The sequence below is a fragment of the Nelumbo lutea genome, chromosome 2 (genome assembly GCF_056320005.1).
Source record: "Nelumbo lutea isolate HS-2025 chromosome 2, American lotus-T2T, whole genome shotgun sequence".
In the NCBI taxonomy this organism is placed as follows: domain Eukaryota; kingdom Viridiplantae; phylum Streptophyta; class Magnoliopsida; order Proteales; family Nelumbonaceae; genus Nelumbo; species Nelumbo lutea.
The window spans coordinates 59,933,177-59,955,256 of NC_142685.1; the positions used below are offsets into that span (position 1 = coordinate 59,933,177).

General features: G+C 35.6%; 1 long non-coding RNA gene across 1 annotated transcript; it reads left to right on the forward strand.

The window, feature by feature from the left end:
• Positions 1–11,456: 11,456 nt before the first annotated feature.
• Positions 11,457–19,484, forward strand: LOC148871025 (uncharacterized). The gene is made up of 2 exons (XR_016107014.1): positions 11,457–12,444; positions 19,247–19,484. It is a non-coding gene; the product is annotated as an uncharacterized LOC148871025 (long non-coding RNA).
• Positions 19,485–22,080: the final 2,596 nt, after the last annotated feature.

Genomic DNA, 22,080 nt, shown 5'->3' on the forward strand with positions numbered 1-22,080 from the left:
TTATTTTTTAAACTTTTTCTTTTTTGTTTTATGTCTCTTCGAATACGTGCACTGTTCTGAAGAGACTTCTCTCTGAAATGACACTTCTAGGTCCATTTGGGTGATTGAGAACACTCTATAAAAAGAGTGTTGGTCAACATAAAAACACACACCAATGCACTTAACATAGTCTTTTCTTTTATGTCAATCATTCTTCTTTGAGCATCGTTCTTTGTGGTTTGTGGAAGTCTGGTAAGCAAGTGCACGCCTATTAGTGGCATGTGGGCTGTTTATTTTGGCGATCGATTTGCAATCACCCGACTACACTATAGGGCCAGAGCAAATGCGGTTTTAAGGAGAGTAACCAAGTGACACAAATCAGCCTTCTTGTCTTTTGCAATTTCTCAATTTCATAGTTCTACAATGCTACAGTTTCGCAAATTCTTAATTTGAAAAGCGATTACCGATAAATTTCATTATGCATTTTTTACTATTTTCCAACATAAATACTCTGAAGTTTCTGCAGGTTATTGGGTAGTTGTCTTGTTTGCCGCTTGTTATATTCGAGGAAGGATCGATATTTTTATTTTGGAATTTAATTTCTTGAGGTCATGAAGGAAATTAATAGTAATTAATTACTGTAATAATCAGTAGGTTCTATTAATTAAATTATAGTAAGTAATTACTATAGATCTATTAATTGTTGTAATAATTACAAGGTTTCTCTAACATAGGAATCTACTCGCACGAATAGATTCCATTTTCTGCATGAAGAGAGAAGCCCTATTGTATTAATATATATATACATATATATATATATAAGATGACCCAACCGTAACCTAAGTTCCGGTGGCGAAATACCACGTAAGTTGATTGATTTCTGTTCCAACTTCCAATTGGGTTTCCCATGCACACCGGAGTTCCAATTTGGTTTCATGAATTCAGGCAGACACGTACAGCTGATTAATTATTTTAATTTCAGCTCCTTCCGCGAGTTGATTGATTTCAATCGTCTGGAACTTTAATTTTGGGTCCGCTAGCTGTTGGTCTATGGTGAACAATTTTATGAGACAAAGGTTCAGCAAGAGAACGAAAGGAGTACGTAATAGGGTTTTGTTTCGTGTGCCCAAAACTTGAATTTATTTACTGTCAAATTTAAATTCAAGTTAGTTAATGGCATGGCTCATTTTAATACCATCACCAAAAGAAATTGTTTATGTATGTTGTTCTGAACAAAGATAGAACTCCTTATAAAAAAATTGAGACTTGGACGTACTGCAACAAATTGGTTTTTTTCTATTAGTATTCAAAAATGTCAAATTGATATTTGATTGTCATCAAAAGTGATGATCTTGGTCACCTCAAACTCGGAATACAATATGTCAGAGGGCTCGGGTGGATGTCTTAGGCCGTAATGGATTCCAACGGTTAAGTCAGTAGGTGGTTAGGTGCCAAACTCTCTCTCCAAGCTGATAAAAAATGTAAGAGCAGAAATCAGGGTAGAAGGTACTTTCAGATGGTGGCAGCTTACCCTTATAAACCATCTGAAGGTACCTTCTACCCTGATTTCTGCTCTTACATTTTTTATCAGCTTAGAGAGAGAGTTTGACACTTAACCACCTACTGACTTAGCCGTTGGAATCCATTACGGCCTAAGACATCCACCTGAGCCCTCTGACATATTGTATTCCGAGTTTGAGGTGACCAAGATCCATTACGGCCTGTCAAAAGCAGAAATCAGGGAAAAGTATGGAGACACACGATGCAGAATTCTGAATTCCAGCCCCCCTATAAACCACATCATGCCTGTGAATTTGGCATCAATTCACAATCAGGATGCATTCCCCCTGTTCTTTGGGCCTAATAAATTCTAAACTGGGCTGATTTGTACTTCTCCCTAAAGCATTTGTGTTGTCATGTGTCAGGATGTAATTGTAGGGGGACTTTTGAGCAAAGTATCGGTTGTGGCGATTTTTGTCAAATGCTCCATAGTTAGGCTTTTGACAGGTTGCAAATTTGCACGAGTTCGATACGCCAATTCCAAACAGTCTACAAATTGTGCCATCATATGCGCAGAAGTCAGATGGAAAATTAACTGTTACAAACGCCCAAAAAATGCTAAATTGAATTCATACCTCATAAAGTGAATCACTGTGAACCTCTCTGTCATTGGATCAAATGAATCTCAGTCGTTGATGATCCGCCATTCTTAACTATAAATAGCAAGTCCAAGGGGTCCATTTCACTTGCCCATTGTGGAGTTGTCCTATATAGCAAGGTCAAAGAGCTCAATGCGTGGTTGAAGAGATTAGTTAGAGCCAAGTCGGTTTACTCTTTTATCTCTCTTGGGTGAATCTCCTTCATTTCCTTTTATTTTACTATGTCTACTTCTTCTTAGCTTGAGGGAGAGGAACATGTCAATGCTTTGGTTAAGGAGGAGTCCTAGTCCAACTTAGGGAAGAGGGGTCCCCGGTCCAGGAGCGTCAAGGTTCCCATAAAGGGGCCTTGTCCTCGAGGAAGAAGTCCAAGTTCAGCCCGACTCAACTAACATTCGTTGACCTTTAGTAATTAGGGAGTGGTGTTGTGTCCCCACCTTCCCAGTTCCAATTAGCAGCCTTGGCATCACCAGGACAGGGAGGTCTACATATATGAGCAGTCCTTCTTAGCGGGCCTTAGGTTTTCCCTTCACCCATTTGTGTCCAAGGTGTTGAGCTACTATGACATCACCATAGGTCAACTTCACCCAAACTTGGTGAGACTACTGATTGGTACCATCTCAATCTGCCATTAGTTCAACTTTCTCCTAAATGTTCAGACCTTTGGGCTATTTGTTAGAAAAAGCACCTATCTAGTGAGGATGTTTTTTCTACCTGTTGGCACAAACTGTTGGATGGTCTTCCTTCCAAGGTGTTGGACTAGAAGGGCAAGTTCTTTTACATCATGCCTGAAGAAGGGTGGCTAAGGATGGAAATTTTACCCACAAAACTGGATCCCCGATCTGACCCGCCCCGAACGGGGTAGATTTTCCCCATTCACAAATGCATATGGGTCGGGTTCGACAAATTTTTTTGCCTTGAACCGGGGATGGGAAGGGGATGAGGTCTGCCTATAAATCCCCGAACCTGCCTCGACCTCGATTTTGATTTACAAATATACCCTTATATATATAAATATGTGTGTGTGTGTTAAACGCATTAGGTTAGGAGTAGTTTCGGTGTTTCCCTACTGTTTCGTCTTCCTTCAACAGAATCATAGAATCAACCTTCGCACTTCACAGAATCATAGAATCATAATCATTCAACATTTGCACAACTACGGACCGCTAGGCGCCACCACCATCGTAGCACAAAGGAACCACCAGCTACTGAATGCCGTAGCATAGAAGTGCGGCTCAGTCTACAGTAATCTTCAGTTTGGTCTTTATCTTCGAGACTTCTCACTTTCTCAGTCTGCAATCTTCCTTCAATCTTCATAGCGATGCAACTCTCAGCTTTTTCTTCCTTTCTTGCTCTCCATTCATCTGCCGACTGTCGGGCGGTGCCGCCACCATTGCAATAGATTTATTCTCACAGTGTTTCTTGATAGTCGGTACTCTTATTGTCTGTCCATTCGTTTCCACATTACAATTTGGTTTTTTCTTATCAAATTATCATGTTGGTTTTTCATTACCTCATAATACTAGTATACTACACATGACAGTGGATGAAATCAAAGGGATTTTATTTCCCATTTGGAGGACGTTGATTATTGATCATCAACTCTATAACCATCACCAATTTTTTGATAAAAAATTACCTAAACTTTTTGGTTTTGTTTTGTTTATTTAATTTTTCTTGAACTCTTTAAAAGCTCTAAAGATGTAGTATGAATTAGATGGTCTTATAGTTTAAAGCCATCTTTGAAAGCTCTACAACCAAAACTTTGAGTTCCTCTTCAAACATTTGGAATTTGGAGTTGGATACAGTCATCAGGGCGGGAAAATGTCAGGGATTACCCATCCCCAGATCATTGGTTGCAGGGTGGATACATGTCGGGGATTCCCCATCCCCGATGGGGCTAGGGATGGGGGTTGAATCTTCACCCTGATACCAGGGACGAGAGGGGGTGCCCCGCCCCGTTGTCATCCCTAAGGGTGGCCCTTCGCCTTGAAGTGAACTGTGGCCATTGATGAACTGGGTGAAGAACCCTAACCAAGCCAGAGAAAGCACTAGTTAAGGACCTAGTCAGCAATAAATTATTGGTTAGGGATTACTTGACCGAGGAGCTACTAGTCCTGGTTGGTTTGAGTCCACCGGGTAGATTCGGGTTGTTTGATGTGCTTTGCCCTTTGTATAAGGAATGTCAAACGTCAATTTAGATACAATTAGAGTCTTTTTTACTCTCTAGAAGAAGAGGGAGATCATGAAGGCAAGGACATCTCGAGCTACAAGTGGCGATTCGAGGTCGGATAAGCGGGGCATGAACACCCTGGAGGTCGTGCATATCGACGTAGAGGACATTAAGGTGACAAGGCCAAAGGAGGTGGCTAGGAGGGAGTAAGTGGAGTCTACCAATTCTATGAGCCCTCGTGTTGAATAGGTCATCATAGCTCCCAACACAAAAAGAGTCAACACTTTGAGCGCCAGCATGGGAAAGATACAAGGGCAAACTGTCGAGTTGGCACCATTGCTTATTCCAAAGTGGTTGGTGTGGTTGAACAAAAAGAAGAGGGATGCTAGGGTGGTGCTTGAACTAAGCAAGGGGATCTTGCTTCCTGAAGATGTTAAGGAAATGGGGAGCAAGCTCCCGTTATGCTCAAAGTCTGGCTAGAGTATTAATAAACTAAACATTTTAATATTGTATTATTTATTATCTATCAAATTTACCATTTCAAACTTAAAGTTTGATACAATTATAAAAAATAAGAAAATATTTTATATACTTAAAAAATAATCAACTCCAGATTTGACTCAATTTGTGACAAACAAGAACAAGAATTGACCTAATTATTAATTGGGAGAAAATCATGAAACCAAACCACTGTAATCGTTTCGATTGATTTGGGTCCACTAGGTAGATCTGACCCATTGATAGCCTTACCTTTATCAGGTGATAGGTACTATCATCCCTGACTTATGACATTCTTTTTTGACTTAGGGTGAGCGTTCCTCCATCTTCATCATCATATCTATACACTTCTGAAAGTTCACATCTCTACCAAATTCATCTATCTATATATACAAGTAAATTTGATTGTTCTCTTGTTGCAACAACTATAACCTATGCAATAGTGGCAATAGTAGCAACCATTGCATTGTTACACTACAACCTTAATACAGACATTGTGGCATTGGCAACTACTTCTAGATCCATTAGCATTATCAAAAGTTCTTTCTACAATGGTATATGTGCATTCTTCATGAAGTGTATTGGTAAAGTTTTTTGATTAATCTAAACAATAAAAAAAAAGATGACTTATTTACAGGAATTATAAAAAGCATAGATGCAATAAAGATCACAAGATAGACAAGGACACAAGAATCATATAAATTAAGCATGAGATCATTGACAAGTGTGTTGTATTGGAAAAATAATAGAAACTAATAACAAGACCAAGGAATATTTAGGAGCTTACATATCGAGATTTACTTCTCACACCAACCTCACAACACATCCTACATCTCCCCACAAATAATAAATACAAGTATGAGAGATGTTCTCAATGTGCAGTTGAAACATGTTGTGAGGTTGGTATAAGGACATCCAAACTCCTTGCATAAGCACATATTTTCATGCTATGATGCCAGCTAGGAAATACTAACACAGATGTAGGAAATTGTGAGTATGTGTAACCATATATAGATACTATACAGAGTCTTGAAATGCCATTTTTGAAGACTTATGTCTTACAAAATATAATTAAGCTACTAGATACTATATAGAGTTTTTATAGTGTTATTTGTTGAAAAATACCATTTTTTACATCATTTACAAGTGTTGAATTCTATGAAGTCTATATAAAAGTGTCCATATAATATCTGGTGTTGTATAGGTTTTGTCATAGTAACTAATTAAGCATGTATATGTATCTAGGTATTGTCGCTTTTATGTCAACAAGGTCCAATAATACAAGGCTTGCACTACAACTAGTGTAGAATTTTTTTATAGGTGTTGTATTTTTACTTGGCTTCATTAAGCTTCTCACTAAAGAAAGCCACTAAGCGATCCTCTTAGCTAAGAGGGACCTTAAAAAGTCTTAGAGATGAAGGGCTGGTGATGTTGTTAGTCTCTCTTGATCTCCTCAAAAGCCTTGGTTGTTGCATTATACCATAAGAACCGACCTTTCTTCATGCAATTTGTTATGGGTGTCATTATGGTGTTGAAATTTTGAATAAAACACCTATAAAATGCATCCAATTCATGAAAACTTTAACTTCATGTAGTGTGGTAGGTATAGGCCAATCAACTATGGCTTTAACCTTGTCTGGATCAATCTTTACACAATCAACTGATACAACAAAATTAAGAAATACAAGCAACACTTCAAATTAACATAGAATTTCTCTTAAAAGAGAACCCTCATAACTTGTTGAAGGTGGACAACATGTGTATCACTACCCTTGCTATATACTATTATATCATCAAAGAAAACAACAATGAAACTACCAATTAAGGGTTGGAGTTTCTGATTCATAACCCACATAAAAGTGTTAGGTGCATTAGAGAGACCAAAAGGCATAACCAACCACTCATATAAGCTATCCTTAGCCTTGAATGTTGTCTTCCACTCATCATCGGGTTGAATTCTAATCTAATGGTACTCACTCTAAGATCTATCCTAGAAAAAGATTGTTGCACCAGTCATCATGTTAAGCATATCATAAAGTTTAGGAATGAGGAACCTAATATTGATGGTGATCTTATTAATGACTTAACTATCAGCACACATACACCAAGAGCCACCATTCTTTGGTGTTAAAAGTGTTGGAACTACACAAGGACTAAGACTTTATCTGATGAAACCTTTAGACAATAACTCTTCAACTTGCCTTTTTCAATTCAACATGTTTTATTGGGTTCATGTGATATGTAGGCAAGTTAAGAAGTTAGGAACCTAGAACAAAATCAATAGCATGCTAGATGTTGTACATTGGTGGAAATTCATTAGGAAGTTCTTCCGGTGCTACATCTAAAAATCTGACAATAACTTGTGTACTTTTGGAGGTGCATCTACTAGTGGTGCATGTGCAATTTTTCCACTTCTTTTGCTACTATAGCATAGATGACCCCTGTCTCTTTGCTCTCTACCTCAACTCCTTAGTGATCATGTGTAAGGCCTTCTTCGATTCAACAACATGCTTGGATATCTTTTCACCATAGTTCATAATTTGTTCTATTGACATTGGCCTTCAAATAAATTGTTGGTTATTAAACATGAAGTCATAAATGTTTGTTTTTTTACAGTGGTATACATCTCGATTATATAGCCAAGGTTGTCCAAGAAAAATGTGAGTAACATTCATGGGAATAACATCACACCAAATAGAATCTGAATATTGATAAATGGAAAAAGAAACCAAACACCATTTAGTTACTAGAAGGGTGGTGTTGCCAATCCAAGCAATTTCATACGGGTGAGGATGTGGTTCCGTTGACAACTTCAAGCGTTTAACCATTGATTCAAACACCACATTCATGTGTATACTATTATCAATAAAAGTTTTTTAGCTTGATTTCCGTAGCTAACTAATATTTGAAAAATAGTAATCCACCTCCAATCCTACTCTTTCTTTGAAACAAAAAAGTATTCATTTCACTACATTAAAAAGGAATCATCCACATCATTATCTTGCAAATCAACACCATCATAGTTTCCAAAATCATCTTCCTTTGGTGAGTTATACCCATAATGTTGTGGATCATGGGATTGGGGTTCAGGTCTCTCTTCATGTTGCTCAATATCCACATTCAAAGCCTTTTTGTTGGTCATTCATAAGTCATATGACCATGTCCTTAGCACCGAAAATAAAATAGCCTCTTATCCCCCTTGGGTTGACCATCTACCATAGGTGCCTTTCCTTTAAGATCATATGGATCATTAAGTCTAGAGCCATTTGGCCAATTAGTAGTGCCATATGGAGGTGCTGGCCACATGGTTTTAGATAAATCAATAGGTCTTCTTATTTATTTCTCCAATTTGAAAATGAAATTTCTTAATACGAGGTTGCCACATGCTCTTCTCAATTTTCAAGGATATTTGGAAGGCTTCATCCACATCATAAAAATGATGAACAACCATCTGATTCCTTATTTTAACCCTTAGTCCAGATTTGAAATGTGAAGGTGTTTGGCATGGATCTTCAATTCCTTTACATCGAACTTTCAGCTCTTTAAACTTGTTCATATACTTCACCACCAGCATGCTTTCTTGCTTTAAATTATTGAATTGATCAAAGATATCGTCTTGGTAATCATAAGGCAAATACTTCTGCTTCAACTTTAACTTCATTCTTTAAACTAGTCCACCACACTTGGGCTTGTCTAATAAGCTTCATGATAGAAAATCTAACCCTCCTCTCATCTGACATATCATACAAATCAAAGTACCTTTCTAAAGTAACAAATCAATTATAAAAAGCTTGAGGATCGATCTTACCATAAATCTAGAACTTCAACTTATACCTTCTTGGTGATATCACCAACAACCTTATAGGTATCATATCTCTCAAGCTTATTTTGCTCTAGTGATGTTGAAACATTCTCCCCTTTTGTTTCAGTTTCTTCCGCAAGTTCTCCACCATTCCTTAGGGCACTAGAAGAAGCCTCTCTAGTGGTATTTGTAGCATTAACCTACGGTTGTTGAGAACCTTGCTATAACACCTTGACTTGAGCTTCAAATGCATCAACCCTTTCCATGATCATGTGAATGAAATCATTTTGTTGCCTATTAGTCAGCCTCCCTTTAAAGTTAATTCCACTATGAGTTGCCATAATGTTGATCCTTGCTTTGATACCAAACCGATGCAAGATCTTTGTGATTCGGTACTATTCTTGCAACCAACTTAAGTCTAAATGTCTAGCATAAACAATGAATTGATAGGGAAAGAAGAGAAGAGAAGGAAAAGATGAAAACCCTAGGTAACCACACCTAAGGGTGAGGGCAATCACACCCCTAACTTGGGAATCACACCAAATTCTATAGAGAAAATTTCTTGTTCATTAGCAAAAACTATTCTCCAAATGAGCCTTACAAGCTTTATAAGAAGAAGCTTCCAAAGGAAGAAACTTCCCTAGCAAACTACTTACAAAAAGGAAGCTAAATTAAACTAAACTTGTTTCATAAAATTACAAACATAAAGCCAAATAAAGGGAAATTACAATACTAAGACTTGTCCCCAAATGCAATCCCCCTAAATGTAAGAAAACCAAATAAGTCCTATCAAGCAACAAACTCAACCACACAAAGAGCATCTTAAGGTGGATTGAAGACTCCTTCCCAAGTTTATCCATTGCTAACCTAGCTCCCATATGGGCCTTACGTCTTCGTAGTGATGCCAAATGAGCATAGGAGCAGCTTTGGTTCTCTTTTGATATGCTCCCATCACCTTACCTACTGGTCAAGATTTGTGCTCTTTAGCTTGTTCCTTCCATCACACTACCCCCTAAATCAAATTTATTCTCGTGGTTGTTAATTTGATTCCCCTCCTCAAGACTAACACCACATAACTCAATTCTCAGCCTCATGATCTTCTTTCCAAAGTTCTAAGATCAAATAACAAGAGCTTTACTTTGGACCTACATAAACTTTCTCCTATTCAAAACCCCTAGCTTGTAAAGATGCAACTTGGAGATATCTCAATCTCTTTTAGTCTTTAAAAGATGGGCCCCACTTAAAACCCCTTTACTCTCAAAACATGGCATTCTTTTCCATGCTCCTTTTCTAAAAAACCCCATTATACCCTTCTCAATATTCACTTCCCTCTCTGTTTTTCCATCCATGTGTCCTACACTTAAAGTCTCCAAACTTCTTTCCTTCCTATACACTCATTCACTTGTGTAGTTGTTCGGTATTCGAATAGACCCCCCAAGCAATCCCACTTTCCTTAAATTCACTTAGTTTTCCAAAAATACCCCCACCTTCAACCTTTGCTCCTCCCTCTCCTATTTGACCATTCGTTGGGAAATTAAGTAGTTTTGTGGCTTGGTGGTGTCCTTGAAGAGGATTTGGTAGTGGTGATGATGACATCTTCACAATTAACATCGCCATTGCTGTCAATGATGCATCGATGGAAGTTTCTAACTTTATTCTCATCTTTGAAGTTTCAAAGGGAATAAGGGGAGCTTTTCCTCTCTTGGTTTTGTGTCATGTTGATGGACACTATGGAGGTAGAGAAAGTGATAAATTGGCTTTTTTTTTTCAAAGTTAAAAATGGATTGTAGACCAACAACTTATCCTAAAAGATTAGGATAAATGAGTAAACCATAAATATCAGCACCCGATTTTTGCTCGGTCTGCTGCCTGAACCTCCAATTCACCTCAAGCACCCGATCAGACCCTTTCAATCCTTCTGAAATACCCGAAAACCCAAAAAACCAAAATTTCAACCCCAAAGCCCTCAAATCCACCTTTAAACCTCTTCGATATTGAAATGATGGCCCCGATTGACCCCCACTTACACCTCAACCATTAGATCAAACACAACCATCAGAACCAAGATCTCCCAAAACACCTACCCATGAAATTCAAACTCAAGATTCCTTTGTTTACCCCTTTATCAAGCGAAGATTTCATTTCGACCTCTCTCATTAACCTAAACACTTAGTATCCAAATTACCTTGATCTTGACACATCCGAACCGATCGAACCATCATTAAGCTCCAGACACATCAAAACACATGCCCATAAAGTTCTAGCCGTAGACTCTCCCATTTTCCCTTTCATCAAACCAAGATTTCATTCCCAAACATCTCGTTCCTATGATCTCGACCTTCAAAGCCAGATCAAACCACATCATTAGATCCTAGACACCCCCAAATACCCCTTGTGAAATATCAAACCAAAATACCTTTGTTTACCCTTCAATCACACTAAGATTCTATTTTAAGGTTCCAAATTGATTGGATTGCAAATTTTCCCGATCCGGGTCCAGTTGGCTCAATCTAACCTTACGTATCACCTCAGTTTGTTCAAAAACCTAACCCCGTGAAATTTCATTCAAAAATACCCCCGTTTGCCTCTTCATCTAAAAGGATTCCATTGTGGCTAATCTTGCTAGCCCATACATACAAACCCATTCTCTGTGGTCAGACCTATCTCAATCCTCAATTTTTACCCAAAATCTCGGCCATCCATCCAGAATCCCGGTTTGACCACCCATTGACCCAGTTTGACTAGACTTTTTCGAAATTACAAAAATACCCCTTGTATCCACAAAAATACGAAAATGCCCCTGCCCCTGCCTTCCATATAAATTCAACCGAAGCTCTTTATTCTCCCTAATCCGGAGAATTCGAGGGAATCGGCTGTTCATCGTCTCCCCTTAGAATGAAGAACCAGTAGCAGAGCAGTGGCGACGAGTCTGCTTCATCCCCGGTCTCTCCCTCTTTCTCTATTTTTCTTCTGATATTTCTTCTTCTTCTTCCTCCCATTCCATCGCCTCTGTTTTTTTTGTTGCTGCCGCTGCAACTCTCAGCAGCGGTGGTGCTTTGCTCGAAATCTCCCTCTCTCACTCACTCCGATCACCCTCCTTCTCCCTCTCTCTCTTTATCTCCCTCGAACATTTCCCTCTCTTATTCGCGTATTCTTTTCCCCAACCTATCGCCGAAAACATCCAAGGAGAAACTGTTCATCTCCCCCAACCTCTAGACACAACGGCAGAGCTGCGCGGTGGATCTGAATCCAACAGATTGCCTTTTCCCTTTCTTTCAGTTCCAATTTCTCCTACTCTCTTCTTCTTCCTCCCTTTCTCCCTATTCGTGTGGCTCTTAACCCCTGTTTTCCTCTGTTCTCGGACTACAGAAGAAACTTCACAGCAATGCCATCCATCTCGTTTTCACTCATATCTCCGGTGATGCCTCACCGTTTTTATAAGTTCCTTCTTATTCTTCCATAATCGCGCCAGTTCCCCCCACATTTGTGTTTGCTAATCTATCACCGAACCTCTGTTCTTGAGCGACTGATCTCGGTAGCAATGGTGGTTGGTTACATTACCCGTTAATCAGATTGCGTTCAATCCTAGACCGGCGCCCAACTCTTTGCTAGTGGAGTTCTTCATCGCCGCAGACTACACCATCTCTTTCAAAATGTTGGCAAACACCTGTTCAGGCTATACGGATCACTTCAACAGAAATCGTTCCCCAAGCTGCAACATCATCTCATTGTTCAGGCAATATCACTCACTGAAGAATCCGGGGAGTAGATGTAGAAGAGGATTCCTTTTCATTGCAACTTATTCGATTTCACTCTCAGCTGACGCTACGAGACAGGTAACCTCTGTTTCACCTTTGTTATTGTTGGTGAGAATTCAATCACAATGTTTAGATGGATCTCAATCTACTGTGCCTGTTCTGATGAGGATTAGTCTAAATGTTGATAATCAGATTGGGTATGTTTTATTTTCTATTTCTTGTTTACTCATTTACCCTTTTTTGACCTGATCGAATAATTGTATTTGATTCGAAATCTGCTTAGCTAGATCTCACCATGGTAGTAGACTCTAGCTTTGCTTACTGTTTTATCACCGGAGTTGAAGAACACTGTCTGGGTTTTTCTGGGGCAATGAGAACTCCGCTCTCATAACTAAAAAAATGAAAATGAAATAAAAAGGGGAAGAAAGGAAAAAGGTTAATTAGTTGAGGATGATGACAGGAATGAGCAGAGAATAGTTTAGATTAATCGCAAAAAAAATATATATAGATAGAAAAGAGAGTAAAAAAATAATGAATAAATTAGGAGAAAAGAGATGAAATGGAGAAGTTAGTATATTTGATTACTTTGGTAATAGGAGAATTTTCTTCCATGTTGATTTGCTCGTGTAGCTTAATTTCATTATGATAATATTATCTTGATTGATTAATTTTATCTTTATGATTATTCTTATTTGGGAGAGCGGTGTTTAACCCCTTCCCTCTCTCCTTCTGAGTCTTATCCCGACTGATTGGATAGATGCATTGGATTTTGAAGTTATTGTTAAAATAAAGTATTTTGAAAATCATTTTCAGAAATTCCATGGCCTCCAATTTCATAAATGATGAGTGGCGACTCCATTTTCAGTTCAAGTGGCAGATGAATCGATTTTCCAATGCTCACAATAAACCACCTCGAGCCGATCATTAAAATTGTCTAGACTGCAACATGTACGAAAAAGGCCAAGACATTTATTGACCAACAAACCACTGAAGCCATGTGTTGGGAATAGTTAACGTTCCCAATGTACAACTACGGTGGTCTATTGAGACCATATTGATAGCAAATACCTACCTAGTAATATATTATAAGCATTTGTTGGGAGCATATCTGCACTCCACTCAAATGACAAAGTAGTAATAAGTTGTTCAATCCAAGACAACAACTTCAACTATTATCAAATGGGCCTGTGGTTATACTTGTTTGGTGCAAATGAAATCGATGCACCCAACATTGCTATCTTCCTAGGTTGGGGTCTAAATCTGGGGGGAATTTGGATGTGATAGAGCATGCCTCAAACCAACCTCACAGCTATTCAAGATTTGTTTCTCACACCAACCTCATAACACATTCTGTTATGTATTAAGAACATCTCTCCATGAATAACAACATATAAGTATGGAAGATGTTCTCGATTTGCATTTGGGATGTGCTGTGAGGTTAGTGTGAGGGGCAATTCTGGGCTCCCTCACAACATGTTGCAACCATGCATTAGGAACATCTCTCCATGAAGAAACCAGATTCAGTCCTCACAAAAGTTGTTCTCACACCATCCTCACAACTGCAGCCGTCCATTTGGAACATCTCTTTACTTATATTTTTTCATTCAAGAGAGATGTTGTCTATGTATGGTTGCAAAAGGCTGTGAGCATGGTTTGAGCACAGCTTTGTAAAGACCGAATCCTAATGCTAGGTACATCATGAGGAGTAAATCTAGATTCTATAACAAACAATGCTAGGTACATCATGGTTTTGTTACGTATGTGTTGAGGACATATGACACAAACTTGTATGCCCCACCTGTTCTCTAACATGGACACATTGTGTGTGTTTTGCTTTGGGTTAATTACTTAAACTATCAAACAACTACTACCCCTTAAAATACTCTAAACTTTCCAAAATTCAACTTTGGTTAAGTTTTACCTTAAATTGGACAAAGTGATTCTTTTGGCCTTAATTATTCTTCGAAATTTAAAAGGTCTTATAGTTAGATTCCTTTGCCCGAAACCGGATTCAGTCAGTGCAAAGTCCATTCGATCAATCATTATAACCTTACATTGGGAATATCTCTCCATGAAATAAAGAACAAAAGTACAGAGATATTCCCGATGCAAGACTGTAAAGGCTGTTTGAACAGTATTCTAACAGGCATTGCGCTGACTGAAGCCAGTCTCCCTTTGCCCTTAACTATTTCTCAAATATTAAAAGCATGCCACTATTTTGCATTTACAGAAAGAAGAAAGAGGGATAGAGAATAAGAGAAAGGGGAAAAATGACAAGTTGTCAAAAATGAAATAAAATGGAGTTCCTTGGCATGGTGGAACATAATGTTTTCAAATTGGACAAGGTGGAGTTCCTTGGCATGCTATATATAAATTGTCAAAAATAGAAATAAACAATGTAACCAGAGGCGTTTCCACCTCCCAATAGAGACACAAAATGAACAGAAATTGAAAGGGAAAAAATGATATGAAAAATGAGAGAAAAACAAAGCAATACCAGAAATGGGTGGATCTTGGGTAATAACTACGAACTAAAAAGGGAACAAAGGGGTTCATGTCCAATTTCCAATAGGAACACTTCGTCACCAATATGCTCAAAATGCATCGAACCTTTGGGCATCTATCGCAGGGAGGAACTCCATGACACCAACAGTAAAAGTTGCATTAATTTGACAAAAAGAAAAATTCAAAAGTTCATCATGCATATCTTCCAATGGACAAAATTTTAAAGCCATCTTCAGCAGCCCTCGATCTTATTTTATCTCTATTCCAAGTTTTTTTTAAAATTGAACCGGACAATAAATCGATCAGAGGTCTGATTCCTAGGTCAAATGGTCTGATTGTTTGAATCGAATGGATGATCTGTTCTGACAAAAAAAATAAAAAATTAAAAACTATCAAAACCATTGGACGGTTTGAACAGTTTGACCATCCTAATTAGCAGTTTGTTGACCAAATCAATAGTTTTTGGTGAAATAACAATTCTAGGATAAAATGGAACCAATCACCTGACCGATCCCTGATTTTTCCGGTCCAACTGTCCAATCCAATCTGGTTTTGAAAACCATGCCCTGTTCAACCATCCCTACAGTAACTTGAGCCAGGGGTGGGGGGGGGGGGGTAGCTACAACTCTACGAGGATGAAGGAGAAATGGGTCCAAGGGTCTCAGTTGTGGTCTATACTAGACAGGAGACTTGCTGCATCACTTTAAAACATTGAAACTTGATAACTCTTTTTCAATTAGAATATCGGTTACCCTGAACTAATACAATACCTCAATGCTTTGAACCTGGATATATTAGAATCTTGTGCGTAACAGATCTCGACTCAAAGAAGCTACCTGTATTTTATATATTATAACTAGTGAATGACCTCGTATTAAGTACGAGAAAGTTAATTATATATATGTGAATAAATATTAATAATTTTTATTACTATTTATAAACTGTTATTTTTAAGACATTCATATAGTTTACGGGTCCATGTAAATTGACCATTGTATGTCAAACCTGTAAAATTATATGGGTCAGTCATTACATTCAATTTGAACCGTTTATTACTTTAATTTAACCATTATTATTATTATTACTATTATTAATTTATTTTAGTATTTAATTTAAAACTTTGTTATATAGTAATAATATTAACTAAATTTGTAATTATTTAAACATTTACTTAAAATATTTTTTTCCAGTCGACTATAATTATTATATAATAGATTTGTTAACTCATATATTGCATTTAAGAATAAACATTAATGATTTGGCTTAACAATTTTAATGATTGTTAATAAATATTGATTCTTATTTAAGGTTTAATTAATGTATTCCATAATTATTATTGGGCATGCTTTGAATAAACGTTAATGATAATTGATGATTGTTATTTGGTTTTTATTATTTATTTAATTAAGTACTTGATGATGATTATTATTATTATTATTATTATTTTTTATAAATAATTGATTGTTATTATTATTTACTTAATTCAGTAGTTTTCAGCAAGTAATTATTTGATTTTTTTAATTATTTATAATAGACATTTAGGGTAGTCTATTTATTTGATTTAAGAGACTTACCATGTTTTATCTAGACAATGACCCCATACAAAGTAAGGGGCAACTATAGTATCATTTAATTTGAAATTTACTATTTAATAATAAAAAATCAATGTCCTGTTGAGCAACCCACCCCCAAAAAAAGTATCAATAACTTTGAAATCATTAATCTATTTATAAAATAATAAAGTTAGATGGATGTTTACAACAATATCACCAATATTGCTTAATATTTAGGGACATATGAATGGATAAAAAGCATTTAAATGGTATGACTACAATCAAATGATAAAATGCATTTAAATGGATTGTTAAGAAAAACAATCCATGGCAAACAACATTTATAGATGCATCCATCCTCTAAAGTAAGAGGTGAAAAATATATGACAACAATCAAATCATCATGTATGGCTACAATCAACTTATAATTTAATCAGGATTCCAAAGTCCATCCAATAGAGGAAACATGAAAGAAAGGAGAACAATGTGACCATCCTAAGTATGGAAATCATCTCCAAGTTAGGTGGCAATGCTTCTTTTGGTCAATCATGGTTACTGATTTTAAGTCTAAGCTCCCCACAATGCATGTAGACCGGTTAGAATTTATCTTTAGGAAAAAAGTAGGAAAACATGTACATAACATAATGGTATGTTTGAATTATGTGATTAGGTTGAAATTATAACTTTGGGCATTTTGATGTGTCAAATTCAAGTCAATTAGAATACTCATAGATTTTTAGTTCATTCATTTAGTGGCAATTTGAATATTTTTTTATTCCATGTCTTTATTGAGTTATTATAGATTAATAATATATTAATGATTATGAAATCAATAATAATAATGAGTATATTATTATTACTATTATTTACTACTAATATATTCTTATTATGTGTGCATTGATTTTGAAATCAGTAATATTAAATTATTATTATTATTATTATTATTATTATTATTATTATTATTATGAAATAATTAAATTGTTATAATTATGCCTTTTAGTTAATCCCTGAAATAATAATTGCTTTTATATTTCTTTTAGTTTAACAAGAATGGATAATTGAAAGTTTATAATTTAACTTTAACCAAATGAAATATTTATTGGAGAATAATAATAATATTAATTATAATAACTTATAATAATAATAATGTAAATAAGTAGTACTAATTATATATTTATAAAATAATTAATATGAATTAGTATAAATATAAAATTATTTTATCTTGATTAATAATTAACATTATTAAAATACTTATTAATTAATCATTAATTAATTAATATTCCAAAGTAATAATTATCATTGTTATAATTAAGGAATTAATTATCAGTATGTAATTATAATCAGTAATTAAATTTTATCAGGAATCATTATTATTAGTAATAATTAATTATAATTATTTATAATAATAAATAAATATATAATTAGATTAAGTAATATAAGTATTAATTATAATTACCAATAATAATAATATAATTAATTATTTCATATAAATGTATGAATTATAATTTTTGATAATAATTCTAATATAAACAATTAACATTAAATATTTATTTTCAAAAGAATTAATATGAGTTAATATAAATATAAAATGATTATTTTCGAATTATTAATTACCATTATGAAAATCGTTATTAATTATCATTCCGAATTAATAATGAAAAATACTATCAGTAATTATTTAATATTAGTAATTAAGTATTAGCTGTAATAATTATAAGAAATTATTATCAATAATTAATTATTATTAGTGAGTTATTATTATTAGTAATTAATAGTTGAAATTATTTAATTAGAAGTCGTTAATTATTATTAGTACTTTTCTCTTTCAAAAAGTTGACTCATCATCATTGTCATCATCAATGACAACAACTTGATAAATACATAATTTGTTAAAAATAGGTAAACTTATAGAAATGAACCATTTTCAATAAACTCTTTATTAAATGTTGACCTCAAATCCTTCATATTCTTCATGTTATGGGTAGATTTGTCCCATGGCTTTTCTGCAAACGCTTCAACCACATAATTAATCCTTTTTGATTGAAGCACATCTACTCCCACAGACACGCCATCAATGATGAAAAACTGAAAACAACCCTTAATTTGAATGGACCTTAGTGTGGAAAAAATTGGCTATCTGGGAGTTTCTTGTGCACGCATTGACGCGGGGTAAAAGAACATTTGCAATCAATATTTTTCTAGCCAAAAAGACAAACAAGGGACTGAGTGTGGTAACTTGTCTTGCAGTTCAATCTCCCAAACAACCAAAATTTCCCCCGCATCGACTATGGAGAATAACAATCCATTTGGTTCGTGTGATGTGGATGAGAAAATAGGAATATTCACTCATGTTTATTTCGAGAGATATGATGCAATGAGATGAGATTTGTATTGTTAAAATAAGGGATGCAGGGTCTCACCAAATAGGTGCGACCCCAGTGAGAAACAAAAGTTGTGCGACGAGTGTGAGAAAATTTGTTAAGGGTGGACTATTCTCATCTCCCACCTCTGCAACGGTCCAAACTCTAACCACTTTATCTTTCATTTTCAGCGAGGTTTACCGCCTCCGGTAAGTACTCACATCCCCTTTCATGCTATTTGGTGTTTTATTCCACAAAAAATACTCTTATCTTCCTCCATCAACTTTGATCTTAGATCTTAGACGACAAGGAAATAGGATATTGTCATCGTCTTCTCCAATGAAGGTAACCTTGTCTTCGTATTCTTAGACGACAAGGAGATAGGATTCCGTTTCACACATCATTTACGTTTCTTTTTTTTGCATTTATATCAAGAATGTTTTTTCCTTCCATGTGTTTCAGGTGCTTAGCGGACAAGGAGCACGGGTTCGTCTTTGGAGACTGGAGTTCTCATCCTCATCTTCTACGAATGCCGGTTTTCATTGTCATCTTCTTCCCATATCTTCTCCATTTGCTAACCCTTTGCTATTGGGTTGCCAGATCTAAAACACTTTTATTTTTTTTGTTGCTATAAACCCCTGTTCATTGTATAAATCTACTAAATTGGAAGTGTTTTGTTACAGATCTAACATGAATTTAATTTTTCATGATTTATTTGTCCTAACAAAATAAACTTCTCTTGCAGATCTGCTCTTAAATCTGACAGCTCTCATCAACTAAATGCAGGAAGCAGATTCTGTAGGATAATGGATCTCAGCAAACAAACATAGTGACCAAAAATGAGAAAAAAAATTCCTTTCTCATCCTATCTCTTCTCATCTCACTATTTTTCGACAACCAAATAGACCATAAAGGAAAAAGAAAATATAAGAAAATGACCTCCTTTTCTCTCCTAAAAGGTAGAGAAAGTGAGAAAAGTGGTAGGGTGTGATAAAACAAAGTTGGCCCTACTCTCTACTAAAAGAGAAACCTGGCTACTTGCTTTTTATATTATTTTTCTTTCTATTTTCTTTTAATTTCTCTCATTTTCTTCACAACCAAACACAATGTAAGAGGCGATTTTATAACAACTCCAATACCTGAACTGAATTGAATGACTCATTGCCTTTTTTTAATGAATAAGTCAATAAGTAGATGTAATAGGTGAATGATGTTTTGGGTTTATTATCATACGTATACCCCTCCATATTTTTTCATACAATTACTTAGTCCACTAAAAGATATGGAGAATAAGCCATTAAATTCAGGCATTAGATGGCCTCTGGGTATATATTTTCTGATCCAGGTTTTAAAAAAGGTACACTGAAACCTAGGGAAAAACTAAAGAGGATAAAAAAATATTAATCGTCCTCGTGTGCTTGCACATTGGGTTGCCAATGGACTGGATATTGGTCTAACCTGATCTGGTCCAATTTGAATTCATAACAGATGAAATAGGTCCAATCCAATTCAATAAATATTTTTTACCATACTGGTCTAATTGAATGTCTTATTAAACCATTCAGCCTGTTCAAATTGGTTTTAATTCAGGTTGTGTTTAACTTATTTTCTATCAATGAATTGACACTGGATATTGGTCCAACTCGACCCAATCCAATATAAATCCATTACAGATGGATTAGGTTCAATCCAATCCAATAAATATATTGTACCATTAATTCCGAACTGGTCCAAATCAATGTCTTATTGGACCCATCGAACCTGTTCAAATTGGTTTTGATTCGGACCATTCCAACCCAAAACAATAACATGGTCCTTTGAAACCCCTACTTGCACTCAAAAACCTTATGTATATATTAACCAGAATTCCACTCTGAATTCTGAATTTTTTAGGAAAAGTCAAATAGGCAATCCTGTAAAGCTCAAACTTCATGCCAGAAGCTACCATTTATTTAATATTTTGAGCAGCTAGCAATGGTTTCCAGGCCAAAGGGTGGCAGGATTCTCTTTTATTTCACCAGTTCAACCTGCTTGTAATGCATTTGCATGGACGCACATGCAATAAGCCCAGACCCACCAAAAGAAAACGTCAAGGCCAGAAGAAAAGAATATTGATTTCATGGTGTGACCAGTGACTGTAATCTTATCTGCCAGTGGATTTTCAGACTTTAGACTTTTGTGGGTTGCTGGGTCACAATCAGCTTATGTACTTGCATTACCTACACCATATAACCTTTTAGCTCTTCCTTATCCACCTTAAACCAATAATTCTTTTTGAAACTTTGAATTCTGAACAGCTGGTTTCAGCTAATACAAGGTTTGGTAATTGCTGTCAAAGTTGATAAAGTAGTATTCTATGGGGCTCCACACATGGGGCCTTTCATACACAAGCTGTTGAGTTTTGAGAGGGATTGGTCCTTCAAAAGTGGTTGCCCAAAAGGCAGAGAATGTTAATCAACTGGAACATAAACAAATAGGATTTCAACTGAAAGCCTCTTACCTCCCAATAAGAGACAAAGCCACTGAACTAAATAAGTCTCTTAAGGTAGAAGTGCTTTAGTTGGTATATGAATCACTGAATGTGACTGTTTTCAAAGGGGTGGGTGATGACATGTAACACACGGCATTGATCCTTTGCCAAGTCTTATGTGTGGTAGGGGGTTGATGAGGTGGCCCAAAAAATAGTTGCTATATTTAATTAAAATCGACCGGAAAATGACTTGGATTATGATCTGATTTATTGATTAAATAATCAAACAATGTGATATAGTTCTTTGGGTCATTTTATTATTATCATGACATCACCCCCATCTTGTGGATAATGGATCTGATCAATCAACTTCATACTCTCTGTAAGAGAACCTTTGATAGCTCCATTGTTTTCTTTTGTTCTCCATCTGCTTCATCTATTGACCTGATCCGTTCTACCTGTGACAAGCATTTCCCATTATAATTCTTAATTTCATTCCAAACTAGTACATTAGGGCTGCAAACGGTATCCGATTATCCAATTCCAAATTCAAATTCAATCTATTTATAATTGGATCAAATATGAATATGCTCTTATTCGATCCGATATAATCTGATTTGATTTATAAATTGTCATATGTTCAAATTTTATGCAAGTAGTTTTCAATTCATTTTGTTCATAAACTATATTATTAAAGTCATTTTTAACTCATATTAATAATAATATATAATATTTTGGTTATGTTTAGTCTAATTCATTTATACTATTCAATATCTGATTATAATCTGAATTCAATTCGAATATGCTAGACATTCGATAGATATGA